We start from the raw sequence: 13,552 nt of genomic DNA, 5'->3' as shown, positions 1-13,552 counted from the left end.
AGCTGGTCTGTGGGTTCTAGCTGTGGCCGGCCGGAGAGCTGGGGTGAAGAGCTGTTTTCCATTCCCTAGAAACCTGAGCCGAGATTCTCAAATCCGGAGACGGGGACCCACGGGCATTCGTCCCGCTTTGCTCCTCCCTCTCTTCCTCCCTTCCTGTCACCTCCTCCTACCTCCCCACCCGCGTGCCTACCGCCCCCACGGGCTTCAGGCCTTGCTGAGCACTGGTTTGGGGAGATCACTCCCGCTCCAGCGTCAGGCAGGGCGGGCCCTGGCCTCTCTTTTGAGGTACTGGGGCCCTCAGGCTTTGGTGAAAATCTCGGCGGCTGGGGTGGTCCTGAGCGCTGGAGGCAGACGCGTCTGGGCTGAACCGCACCTGGGTGAAGATGCTGTGGGGGTCATGGTTCCGCACGCGCCCCGACGAGTTGTTGGTTTGGGCTTGTCTCTGTCGCCCTCTCCGTGTGGCCAAGGTGAGCCTGGAGGTTGCAGACTCTCGCAGCAGGAGGCCTGCCCCTTCCTGTGTTTCGCGGTTCTGTTGGGAAACCGGCTCCTTCGCTCATGGCTGGGCTTAGCCGATGTGTTGTGGCGTCATGAAGGGACCCAGTCTGGAGTCTGGAGTCTGGAGTCTCCGGCTGAGGTCGACCTTACTCCTCACTAGGTCCGTGATATGAGAAAGTTATCTGCTAACTCTGCTCTGCATGCTTCCTCCTCTGTGACATGGGGAGCTTAAACTAGAAGGTTTGGGGAAGGTGACAGTTCTAGTGATGCTGGACTACTCGCCCTGGGCTTGCGGATGGGCAGTTGATTGCACAGCTGTCTCTGAAGTGGGGAATACTCCTTTTTATACAGCGAACCCTAATAGTCATGCATGCGCTCAGACAACCATGTATCACACTTACCAGATCTTTTCAAAAGTCCTGTGGCTTCCCAGTGGCTGACCAATATATTGGTCACAAAAAAAGGAAAAGCCCATTTAAAAATATACGTAATCCCAAGATTCTATTGTGTGGCTCGGGATGGACTTCACAGTCAGCCTCATGAAGGCCCCTAGGATACCCGACAGTATGGTAAAAAACAGACAAAACAGAGATAGTTTTAAATCTTATGTTTAATGTATATTCCTGTCTCCTTTCCCACTAGTTTCCTCCCACTCTGTTTTTTTCTCTGTGTTTTATTGTCTTGGGAACATTTCTTTGACAAAAGATCTAGTGAATATCTAGATGGTCTTAATTCAGGTAGCAGAGAAGAGAACAAAGCCACACCACTGGTTAATCCACGACTGGCTTATCCTTTATTCATTCACCCATCTATCCAACCAACAGTCACTGAAGACCTCCTGTGTTCCTGCTGCCATTCTAGGGGGTGGAAATACAGGGTCCCTGGTGTCATGGAGCTTACAGGCAATAAACGAGTGAGTACCCATCGCACTTGGAAGATAATAGACTAAGTGCCATGATAAAGAGTGAGGGGGGGTGCTACTTCAGAGACACTGGTCAGAGAAGGCTCTTGGACGTTTGACTGGAAATGAAGAATGACTTGCTCGCTAGCCAATGAGCTGGGGCAGAAAGTTCCAGAAGAAGAATTACAAGCCCAAAGTCCCTGAGGCCATAAAAACGTGGTACCGTAGTCCCTCCTTTGCTGCAGGGGTTATGTTCCAAGGCCCCAGTTGGTGCTCGCTTTGGCAGCACGTATACTGAAATTGGAACGATACAGAGAGGATTAGCACGGCCCCTGCGCAAGGATGACACGCAAATTCGCGAAGCATTACTTATTCAAAGAAAAAAAAAGGCCCCTGTGGATGCCTGAAACCACAGATAATACTGAATCTGAGATATATTATGGTTTTTCCTATACCTACCTGTGGTAAAGTATAATTTATAAATTAGGCACAGTAAGAGGTTAACAACTAATAATAAAATAGAACAAGTGTAATTATGTAATAAGGTTGTGTGAATGTGGTCTCTCTCGGAATAGCTTACTGTACTATACTCACCCTCCTTTTTTTTTTTTTTAAGATTTATTTATTTATTTGAGAGAGAGAGAGAGAGAGTGCCTGCACACGCATGTGCCAGTGGGGGGAGGGGCAGAGGGAGAGAACCTTCAAGCAGATTCCCTGCTGAGCATGGAGCCTGACACCGAGGGGCTCGCTCTCATGACCCATGAGACCATGACCTGAGCCGATATTAGGAGTCAGATGCCTACCTGACAGAGCACCCCCCCGTGCCCCTGTACTCACTCTTCTTCTCGTGATAAGATGAGACTACGAAATGCCTACGTGGTGAGATGGAGCGAGATTGATGATGTGGGCGTTGTGAGGTAGCACAAGGCTGGTTGACCTGCTGATCCACATAGCAGAAGGGGGACTGGCTGCTTCTGAAGCGGCCATGGAAACTGAAACCACGGGAAAAGGAGGGGACTATGGCATGTTCAAGGAATAGGAAGAAGACCAGCACGGGCAGAGAAATAGACAGGCCTGGGACAGAGAGAGCCTTGAACGCTAGACCGAGACATATGAATTTCATTAGAATTCCAGTGTGAAGCCATTGAAGAGTTTTAAGTGGTGGGGGAGTGACAGGAGCAGTCTGGCAGCCGGTCCTACCGCAAGCATCTGAACCTGTGCTCTGGAGCAACTCCATTCATTGGTCTGGATGTTGAAGACCATGAATTTACCATGGTTGGAGGGGGAAAGTGATGAATTCTCTCTGCCCTGCTGCCACGAGGACAAGGCGGCTACAGAATGATTTACGATATGGTGTGTTGGCAGAGCAGTTAGGCTGAATCACAAAGACTGGTTTATCGTTGAAAAGATGCTTTAGGTCTTTGAACTGCGTTCCATTGCTCCATTGAATTTTTATATCAGTGGGTTGTCCCTTTACAAAACTAGGCGAAATTTTCTTGGGTTTCCAAGTTGGGAAGCTGATAGTTACAGCTCCTGTGTCTGCGTCGCTGGAAGAAGCACTTGCTACTATAATTTCTGCTCCTGCTTTTCTCACTGTCTTCGTGTCCTCATTAGTGACTTGTGACTTAAAAGCAGCAGTCTCTTTTCTCCAGGAGGACTGGGCCTTGCCCATGTGGCTGACAATTTCCTCGGAACAGGGTGCAGCAAGGAGACAGCAGCTAATGCCTGTTTGCAAAAGATGGTTGGTCCCTCCGTTAGCTGGAACGGCGATTGGCATATTAGCTCTGTGGTTTGGCATCATTGATAAATGGCGCCTATGTGATCAGAGGGCTTGCAGTCATTTGCCCAAACTGAGAGGTTTTCCTGCTGGGGAGGGGGTGGCGGCGTGATATAGGTGGCAGAGCTGGGTCTGAAATCCTGGGTCTCCGTCTCAAGTCTAACCTTTGCTAACTTCCTGGCCTTCGAGTAACGGTTCTATTTCACTGGTGATCAGTTTCCACATCAGAAAATGAAGGAAGGATGTGGTAGGCTCAAGGGTTTTTGAAAAGAGCATGGAAGGTGCTTTCTAATGTAAACAGAGCAAAGCAGCCTGGAGGTAATGGATTGAGCTGTTTGTTGATCCAGCAGCTTAATGGTGTCGTCAAGTCCTTTTGTTTTAACCTGGTGGCCATTGGTCTCAATTAGTTCCTAGTAATCATTTCATCTATTGCTTCTCATTCATGTTCATGGGGAGAACGGCGGGCTTCACCTAAATGAGAAGGGATAACTTGAAGCCTGCGGCAAGACTCCTTGAATCTCATCTCTGCCCACCACCAAAATGGTTAACAGCGAAGACAGATGTGTTGACAAGGACACGGAAGATTCATACTGTAGAGTGGAGGGAAAATCGGTCCGGTCCAATGTGGGGCTATGGAAGGCCATTTGGCTCTAGCTTCTAAAATGGAATGTATACATTCCCTTCAGTCCAGCAACCCTTCTTAGGCATTTACCCTGCAGAAATGCGTGCATATGTCCTCGATAGACAAGGACTAGAATGTTCATAGCAGCACAATTCACTATAATTCTAAACTGGAAACCAGCCAAACGCTCATCAACAATAGAATATGGGTAAGTTTGGCTTATTCCATCATACCCTACAGCCATGAAGGTAAACAACTTACAGCTCCACACAATAAAAGTGAGTCTCTCACACATATAATGTGAGCAAAAGAAGCCAGACACGGAGTATACACTGTTGGATTCTACTTACATAAAAAGAAGTATAAAACAGGCAAAAATGACTGTGTTGGAAATCGGGATAGTGGTCACCCTTGAGGGACAAGTGAGTGGAAAGGGACAGGAAAGGGCTTTCTGGCTGCAGGTGATATTTTGCTTCTTGATCTGGGTGCTGGTCACAACCCACTCGTGTGTCTCATTGGTGACATCAGGGCCCTTGCTCTTTCTTGAGTCCCAGGGATGGGAATAGCCTGAGGCAAATCAGAGCATCCCAGGAGCTGAGGATGGAAACAAATTCCCCCAAGGCCCATGTCCTCAAGGGAGAGGGAGACCGCAGAGCCCAGCTGGAGGGCTGCTACGAAGAGGGTGTGGGGAACAGACGCGGAGCAGGCAGTCAGCCACGCCCATGAAATCTCCGCAGCTCAAGAAGAATGGACGATAGATACAGTTCCTTTAGAGCCCAGTTCTTGGAGAATTTGTGATTGTCCATTTTGCCAACCCAACTTTGTTTCTTGTGTTATTACTTTACCTCTCTAAAACACAGAAACAATGGGGCGCCTGGGTGGCTCAGTTGGTTACGCATCTGCCTCTGTCTCATGTCATGATGCTGGGGTCCTCGGATCCAGCCCCGCATCGGGCTCCCTCCTCAGGGGACGTCAGCTTCTCTCTCTGCCTCTGCCCCTCCTCACTGTTTATTTGTTCTCTCTCTCAAATAAATAAATAAATTCTTCAAAGATAATAAAATATAGGAACAACGAAGATGGGCTTGAGTTTTCTTGGCCAGGAAAGGGATGCCAGTGGTGTCCTCCCCCCAAAATGACTTTTGGAAGTAACGTTTTATCACCTTGGTGAGTTCATCAGGTTCGGGGGCTAGCTCTCAGTCTTGCTGGCCTATCTTCGCCAGCGCACTGAGAGGGAAGGACCTGTTCTCAGGGAAGGTTTCTCATTAACTAAGCTCTGCATGAATGTACAGAATCAGAATGCCAGTTTATGTAATTGGCTGGTACAGACCCAGCCGATAACGGTGGGCATGGCATCACAGCCCTGGGAAACAACCAGATCAGGGACTCTCAATTCTAGCTGCACATCAGAACCACGTGGGGGAACTTTTAGAAATACAAACGCCCCGGCCCTACCCTCGAGAACTCTGATTTCATTGCCTGGGATGGATCTCAGTCAGGATGGAGAATCCAAGAGCGGCAAGTGGAATGTTTAAGAGCATGAAGCTGGCAGAGCCTGATGCATCCGTCTCAGCGGGACACGCTTGGCATCAGCGTAGGAACACCAGAAATTAAGGCTCCTCCCCTATACAAAGCCCAGTGGCCACTGTCAACAATCACCTGGGCTTTTCCCACACCTGTAGGCTGGCCAACCTCCCTTTTTAGGTGAATGCATCTGTTCAGGTGACAGGCAGATTTAAAGGTCTGAGAACCACTTTTTCCATTTAAGGCAAACCTGCATATATGTACTGGCTTTAATGTGAATGACCCATCTGACCTGACCCATCTGTACTGATTTTAATGTTAATGTTTCAGCTGGCTAACTTTTCTTCTTGTTTTCAAGTTATTGGGGACAAGTCATTGTAATTAGAGTACTGATCTCTCTCTCTCTCTCTGTCTTTTGTGTCTTTGTTGGCGGGAGCAAAGGGTAGGTATCTCTGAGGAATAGAATTTTAGAACTAGCTTCTTTATCTTCATCTCTTCAAAGGTAGAAAAATAATTTCATTGAACTTGAAAGCGTAGAGTTATGTACAAATCTGGCTCAGTGAGGAAGGCTGACTTTCTATTTGGAACAAGATATAGGTCCCAGAAGGGCCCTGGACCAAGGACCTAAGCAAACACATGTACAAGGGGCCAGCAGTGGGCACCAGAACAGGTCAGGTGCCCTCAGACATACCCATGACTTCATGTGGTCCTCCCAGGGCAGCACCCCTCCCCCACAACTTTTGACTGCTTTGCTCTCCCTTGTTCTGGGTTCTTGTTCCTGCAGTTACCCTCTCTTGTCCCCATGGGTGCAACCACACTGTCTTCTTCAGCATGTATTGGTCTGCCTTCTTCCCCTACCGTATTGTCATATAAAGGAGTTAAGGATGGTCCCTGTATGTTGGTTCCCATGTTGTTTGGTTCTTAACTTATTTCATAGCAAGTGCCTAACTCACTCCTATGGGTGCCTATCTCAAATTCTTACATAACCAGTTGCTCTACATAGACCCCGTGATGCATATTTTTAGCTATTTGGAGTCTGCCTGCTATGTATACCTGTGAAACAGTGCTCAACACCTGCTAGCCATAGACATGGCAAACCCCCTGACTATAAGCGATTCCAAACTGTTGCTGCCCTTGGGGGTTCTCTGCTCCCCCCTTCTGCAGCTGAGCAACATAAGTCCCCTCTTTAATTGTTTTCTGCCCCGAGGGTCCCCTAGCCCTCTTCTTTGTGGTAAGGTAATGTCTTACCCGTCTCTGTCATGAGCACCTGCTACAAACTACATCACACAATAGGTGCTCAACTAACATCTGCTACATTAGAAGCATGAATGGAGGAGAGAGCACAGAAGACATCTCACTAAATTACAGGCAGGCATATTTGCCCAAAGTTTAATAGGTAGAAGCTATGAACTGAAGAGTTCATGCGAGCTCCCAGTAAAACTGCTTGCTGGGCAGTGGTTGCTTTGGAGCCACCACCAGGAAAATGACTAAATATATAGCAGGAAATTATTAAAGATAATAAAACTTACAATAGAAAATATTCCATTAATGCAAAAGAGAACAGTAAAGGAAGATGAGAGGAACGAAAAGGACATGAGACACAGAGAAGATAAGAAGTAAAACGGCAGACATAGCTCCAGCTCTATCAATAACAAGGCAGAAGTTGTCACATGGGGTAATAAACAAGATCCCTTTATACCTATCTACAGAAAACACACTTTAGATTCTAAGTTACAAATGGGTTGAAAGTAAAAGGAGAGAAAAAGATATATCGTGCAAACAGCAAACTTAGAAAAGCTGGTGTGACTAGACCACTATCAGGTAAAATAACTTCTAAAACAAAACACGTTACTAGAGATAAAGAGGGATATTCTATGTTGATAGAAAGATCAATCCATTAGGAAGATCGATCCACTAGGAAGATAAGTTTACAACAGTAAACTTATATGCAACGAACAACAGAGCCCAAAATACATGGAGCAAAGACTAATAGAATTGAAGGGAAAAGTAGAAAATTCAAAAATAATAGTTGGAATCTTCGATACTCACTTTCAGTGATGGATAGAAAAACTAGCCAGGAGATTGACAAAGAAATGGAAGACTTGAACATCAATATAAACCAAGTAGACCTAGTAGAAATCCACAGAATACTGTGCCCAAGAAGAGCAGAATACATATGGAACATTCTCCAGAATAGATCATATAATCGTCCTTGAGAAAAGATGTAATAAATTTAAAAGGACTGAAATCAAACAAAGTTCTCCAACAACCCTGGAATGAAATCAGACAGCAATTAAAAGAAGACACTTGGGAAACCCCCCATATGTGGAAATTAAACAACACACTCCTAAATACCTACTGGCAAAAGACAAATCACAAAGGAAATTAGGATTTTGAGATGAATGAAATGAAGACACCGTATACCAGAACACCTGGCATGCATCTAACAGTGCTTAGAGGGAAAGTTATAGCCATATATGCCCACATTAAACAAGAAGTAAGAGCTCAAATCAATACTTAACCTTCACTTTAAAACACTGGAGAAGAAAAGAAAACTCAAAACAAGCAGAAGAGGGGCACTTGGGTGGCTCAGTCTTTAAGCGTCTGCCTTTGGCTCGGGTCATGGTTCTAGGGTCCTAGGATTGAGTCCCGTGTCAGTCTCCCTGCTCAGTGAGAGGCCTGCTTCTCCCTCTCCTACTCCCTCTGCTTGTGTTCCCTCTCACTGTCTCTATCTGTCAAATAAATAATTTAAAAATATTTAAAAAAACAAAGCAAGGAGAAGGAAAACAATAATAAAGATTATGGTGAAGATTAATTTAAGAAAAATAGGGAAGATGAATAAAATGGACATTTGGTTCTATGGAAAGGTCAGCTGGTTTGATAGACCTTTAGTTAGACCGACCAAAAAAAGAAGATGCAGATTACTAAAATCAGGAATAAAAGAGGGAACATTGCTATCCACCTCACAGAAAAAGAAAGGACCATAAGGGAATGCCATTAGATAAGTGTTGGTCCCGATAAATTCTAAAAGAGACACTATTACCGTGATGCCAAGCTAAGGACATCACAAGAAATCCCCAGATCAGTCTCTCTCATGGACATAGAACAGTTCTCAAACAATACAAAAAGCTAGCAAACTGAATCCAGCGATAGGATTATAAAAAAGGGATTATACACCATTACCAACAAGTGGACCTCGTGCCATGGAACTCAAGGTTGTTTTAACATTGAAAAGATCGATTACTCGGGCGCCTGGGTGGCTCAGTGGTTAAGCCGCTGCCTTCGGCTCAAGTCATGATCTCAGGGTCCTGGGATCGAGTCTCGCATCGGGCTCACTGCTCAGCAGGGAGCCTGCTTCCTCCTCTCTCTCTCTCTCTCTGCCTGCCTCTCTGCCTACTTGTGATTTCTCTCTGTCAAATAAATAAATAAAATCTTTAAAAAAAAAAAAAAAGATCGATTACTATATAATACCAGCAGACCCAGTCCATGGTGTTTTATCACTTGGTGTTTCCAGGTGGTACAATCCTGGGCTTAAGGGGCATCCCGAAGGCCTTGAACTAGCCGCTGGTACGTGTATGGCGCCCGTGGTCCAAACAGCAGACTCGCTGTTCACACGTCAGTGTTCTTTCTGGTGGGTCACGGAAGATTAATTATTTTAACCTGTGCCTTCCTGTGAGCAGAGCTTCGGCTCAGGCAGCAGAGTTTTTGCTCTTTTTTCTTTAAAACTAGCTGCATGTTCCTCTGAATCGAGAGGAAAAAGTGAAGATGTTCATTTCCTGGGAGCAAAGCCACCGAAGGTTCTCTGGGGCCGTCCTCGTTCTGCTGCAGCGACGACTCGGTTCTCGGAGTAGAAGAGCCTCATGTGTCAGAGGAGGACAGGCCTCCGAGCTGGGACAGGACACCTGAAGCTTGACACGGGGAAGCCGGGGACTCTGTGTTTGTCTCCTAGGCCTGCGTTGACACCGGACCACAAACCGAGCAGCTTACACGGCAGATGTTTTGTGTCTCCTGGTTCTGGAGGCCAGAAGTCCGAGATCAAGCTGTCGGCAGGCTGCTTCATTCCCAGGCTGTGAGGGCAGGGCCTGTCCTGGCCTCCCTGGCAGCTTCAGGGGCTCAGCTATTCCTTGGCTCCTGCACGGCCGCTCTCTGTCTTCCCTCACTCTCCATCTGTCTCCGCATCCAGTTTTCCCCTTGTCGTAAGGACACCAGTCCTAGTGGACCAGGGCCCACATTTGACCTCATCTTGATCATCTGCAAAGACCCCATTTCTAAAGAAGACCACTGTCACAGGCACTGGGGGTCAAGACTTCAGCATCTTTTGGGGACACAACTCCACCCCTACCAGGCTCTCCTTGGTCGGTGCTGCCTGCGTGTTGATGCAAGGCTGTGGCTTCAGATTCCCTCCGAATGTTCTCTAAACTAGCAGCTGACTGATGAGCGAGAGTCAGGGGGACTGAGTCTTGGCTTGGTTCTGTTGCCACCATCGTGGAGGTCAGGTCCGCACATCTCAGAGAATGGTCTCAGATCCCTCCTGGCTCTAAAACCATGACCACAGAGTGAGAGTCGGGCTGTGCCTGAAGGGGGTGGCCCAGGGATAGCTTCCCTGGCAGAGGGGACTACAGTCCTCCCAGTGTCACCCAAGTTACCTGACCTTTATGAAGTTCAGGTTAGGAAAATGTGTGGGGTGTGTGCGTGTATGTGTGTGTGTGTGTGTGTGTGCGTGTGTGTGTGTGTAGGCGTGGGTATATGGTCTGTGTGTGTGTGGATGATCTGTTTGTGTTTCTGTGGTATGTGTATGGTGTGTGTATGGTGTGTGTGTGGTTTGTGTGTATGCGTGTGCTGTATGGTATGTGTGTGGCGTGCATGGGGTGTGGTGTAAGTGCTATGTGGACGTGTGTGCAGTGGGGTGAAGCAGGACATGGAGTGTGGGCCAAGTGCCAGGTTAGCTGTCCAGCCTTTCCGGCCTGAAGCCCCATGATCTCGGGTGAGGAGGGCCTTTAATTTTGACCCAGGCCGACAGAGATTACTTAAAAGTCTATTTGGGAAGGGCGAGCACATCTACAGCTCAGTGATGAGTGGTCGAGAAGCTCCAGACCTGGCATTCTTCCCATGGCCGTCCATCCTCAGTGTCCTGCAGGGTGAAATGCAAAATCAAACACTGGTCCTTTAGGAACGCCAACTTTGCGGTAGTTCTCATGGTGAGGGCAATGTCAGGGACACCTAGAGGCATTCACTGTCGCTTTTAAGAGATAGGGTACAACAGCGTTTAAGACTGTTGACTGCGGGGTGCCAGGGTGACTCTGTCGGTTAAGCGTCTTACTCTCGGTTTCAGCTCTGGTCATGATCCAAAGGTCGTGGGATCGAGCCCCACGTCAGGTCTGCACTCAGTACGGAGTCTGCTTGTCCCTCTCTCCCCGCGCATGCTCTCTCTATCTCTGAAATAATAAATAAACAAAATCTTTTTTAAAAAAGACTATTGATTGCAAGTATTACTTTCAGCCAAAAAGAAGGAATTTATTACAAAGATACAGAGATAATTTACAGAATCAAAGGGCAAAAATGCCTCTGGATCTCAGGAAGGAGCTGGAACCAATTCAGCGTGGGTTTCTAATCTCTTGCCAGGGCCCTAGACCACTGGTTACCAAGCCTGCTGCACACTGGGATCCTTTGGAGAGCTGTAACAGTGACCATGTCCAAGCCCTACTTCGGATTCTGATTTAATTGGTTTGGGGTTCAGCCTGGGTATTGGGCCTTTTGAAAGCTCTTCGAGTGATCCTGACTTCAACAAATTTTGAGACCATTGTCCTAAACTAATTCGTTCCTCTATCCTTTTGTCCTGGCTGCCTGGGAGCCCGGGGTCTTTGATCGATGCCCGAGCTCCCTTCTCCGTGCTTACCCTGCTCGATTGCAGGAGGAAATCACCACCAGGCAGGCCTTAGTGGAAGTCACCGTTAATATGCACTCAAACACCTCAGCTGGAGCCTCCACAAAGCCCAAGAATCCTGCTAGCTTTTCCAGGATGCTCATTTCCCCCGTGTTTGCAACAATGGTTTCAAACTTTCTCTGCCTCCTCATACTGGATCCATCCATATCCCCAGAGCCCCCGGGCCCTGCTCACATTCTCCCCCCACCAAGGCCTGTGCCTGGCTTCCCCACCCCAGTCATCCTGATAAAGGTTCACATGGTTCCTGGCCTCGACCGCCTCTGCCCCACCGCCGACCGATGGGGGCGGCTCGTTCGCCGCACATCGGCTGGACTGGTGCCCGCAGGCGCAGGCTCCCCAGGGGCTGCTTATAGGGGCCCGGAGTATCACCCAGATGTGTAGGCCAGACTCCGGCCCACAGGACACAGATTGACAGGATAGAACCAACAGACCGTTTTGCAGTCTCTCTGGAACTATCCTGCAAGACAGACGACTCGATGTGTTGATTGTGAAGCCGGGGACAGCTTGCCCTCCCTTGAATGTACTCTCCTGAGCCCCGGTCTCCATGCTGTCTCCAAGCCTCCCTGGGGTCATACCTGCTTCCCATGAAGTTCACATGGAAACTCTTGCCTCAGATTCTGTTTTGGGGGGGAAGCAAGCTAAGATATTCTTGAACATGAAGACAGTTTTGCCCAGTACCTTGTAGAAGACATGCAGGCCGGAAGTAGCGGAACCAACTGTCCTGGTTTGCCTGGGATGGCAGGGCCCCGGGGATCTGGGCTTTCAGGACCCAAACTAGAAGAGTCTTAGGAAAACCGGGACCAGCAAGGAGAGGCGACCTCGCAGGAGTAAGTGCACACGCAGCTTCCCACCTCCAAATGACACACTCACTGCCCGGGCAGCTCCTGGCCTTTTCTCCCATGGACAGATGTCCCCCAGCCTCTGAACTCTGAGAAAACACAGGGGTATGTTGCCAGTCCTCTGTCCTTCCTTCAGGAACGTGTTGGGTGTCTTTCGGCACCAGGCTTGGTGCCGGGCCCTGGAAAGAGGAGGACAAATAAAGGCGCACAGGGAAGTCACAGGGGATGCTATTGGAATGGTACTTGTTTCGCGAAAGGGAGGTCTCTGCACAACAGCCTCCAGAGGCTGAAGAAAAAGGCTGACAATCCCGGCTTGAGGAGGAGTGGTTTTTTTAAGGGGACCTTCCGGACAGAAGCATACCTTGGGCATCATAAGACAGTAGATGGCCTAGCTCCCCTAAGACCCACGGCTTTTGTAGCCCCCGAGGCTGGGAGTACATGTGGGGGACGAGCTGGGAAGACAGAGCTTGACAACAGGTGTGCAGCTTGGCCGTTATCTCTGGGACAGAATGAGGATGCCTAGCCTCGGGGTGTACTTAAGGGTGTGGTTAAACGAAAGAATTGGAGGGGGGCTGCTGTGCTCAAAGGTTCAGGACACAGACTGGTCATCATGGCGGATCAGTTCAAGATGGCGTCAGTCTGGTTCATGCGGTCCCCCTCAGATGCTCGGGATAAAATGGAAGGCAGGTTTCAGTTCAGTAAATTGAGACTGATACTTGGAAAATTCTAAATTAGCAAGGAAAGAGAAGGTGCAGGGTATTGGTATGCTGGACACGAATTCCCAGGAAGCGGAAGCCGCGGGGCCGGTGAGAAAGGGCTGTGCCCTGCGAGCCTGTGCGAGGGCAGGGATGGGCTCAGGCAGAGTGTTTCTGCTGCTGCTCACTGTGCTTCATTATCGCAAGTACCAGAAACCCACGGGTCCCAAGGAGAAAGAGGGCATTTGTTTCAGTGGTGCTACGAGGATAGAGAGAGAGAGCGTGTGTCAACTCCTTACTAGTAGTGAACTTCATGGTGACACCGAGAGTTCCACACAGTTATCTCCCCTTTGGAGATGAAGAGCAGGGAGGAAATGAGCATCATGTAGCGAGACTGTGCAAGCTAGTCCCAGAGATGGTACCCAGAGGACCATTCCTTCCAGGGTTCGTGCTCGTGTGTTGTCTCTTGCCCTTGGATCTGGGCTGGCTCTGACGTCCTTTTACCAACAGAATGTGGGGGTAGCAACGCTGAGTGACGCCTCAGGCCAGGTCACAGGAAGTTTTACAGCTTCTGCTTTGGTGGCTCAGAGTCGCCATTCTAGGAGAAACCAGCCATATGTTCGTGGTCCGACTTCCCTAAGACCTGTGAGGGGACCCGCGCTAGCGCTGGGAAGAGCCGCTTGGGCAAGACTGCCTGGCTGGCTGCCTGCTTTCCAGCCGTCCCAGCTCAGGCACCAGACCTGCGCGAGATGCATGTA

The 13,552-nt window shown here is 48.6% G+C and overlaps 1 protein-coding gene and 1 non-coding gene across 2 annotated transcripts in view; both read left to right on the top strand.

Moving 5' to 3' along the window:
• Positions 1-13,552, top strand: part of TMEM181 (transmembrane protein 181) — a 68,407-nt gene that overhangs the window by 448 nt on the left and 54,407 nt on the right. The gene's annotated exons all lie outside the window — the stretch shown is intronic.
• Positions 1,667-1,773, top strand: LOC123392148. Its single transcript, XR_006606853.1, has one exon. It is a non-coding gene; the product is annotated as a U6 spliceosomal RNA (small nuclear RNA).

This window comes from Mustela putorius, unplaced genomic scaffold (genome assembly GCF_011764305.1).
Source record: "Mustela putorius furo isolate JIRA1106 unplaced genomic scaffold, ASM1176430v1.1 tig00000450_pilon_pilon_pilon, whole genome shotgun sequence".
Classification (NCBI taxonomy): Eukaryota; Metazoa; Chordata; class Mammalia; order Carnivora; family Mustelidae; genus Mustela; species Mustela putorius.
This window is presented reverse-complemented; position numbering and strand designations above follow the sequence as displayed.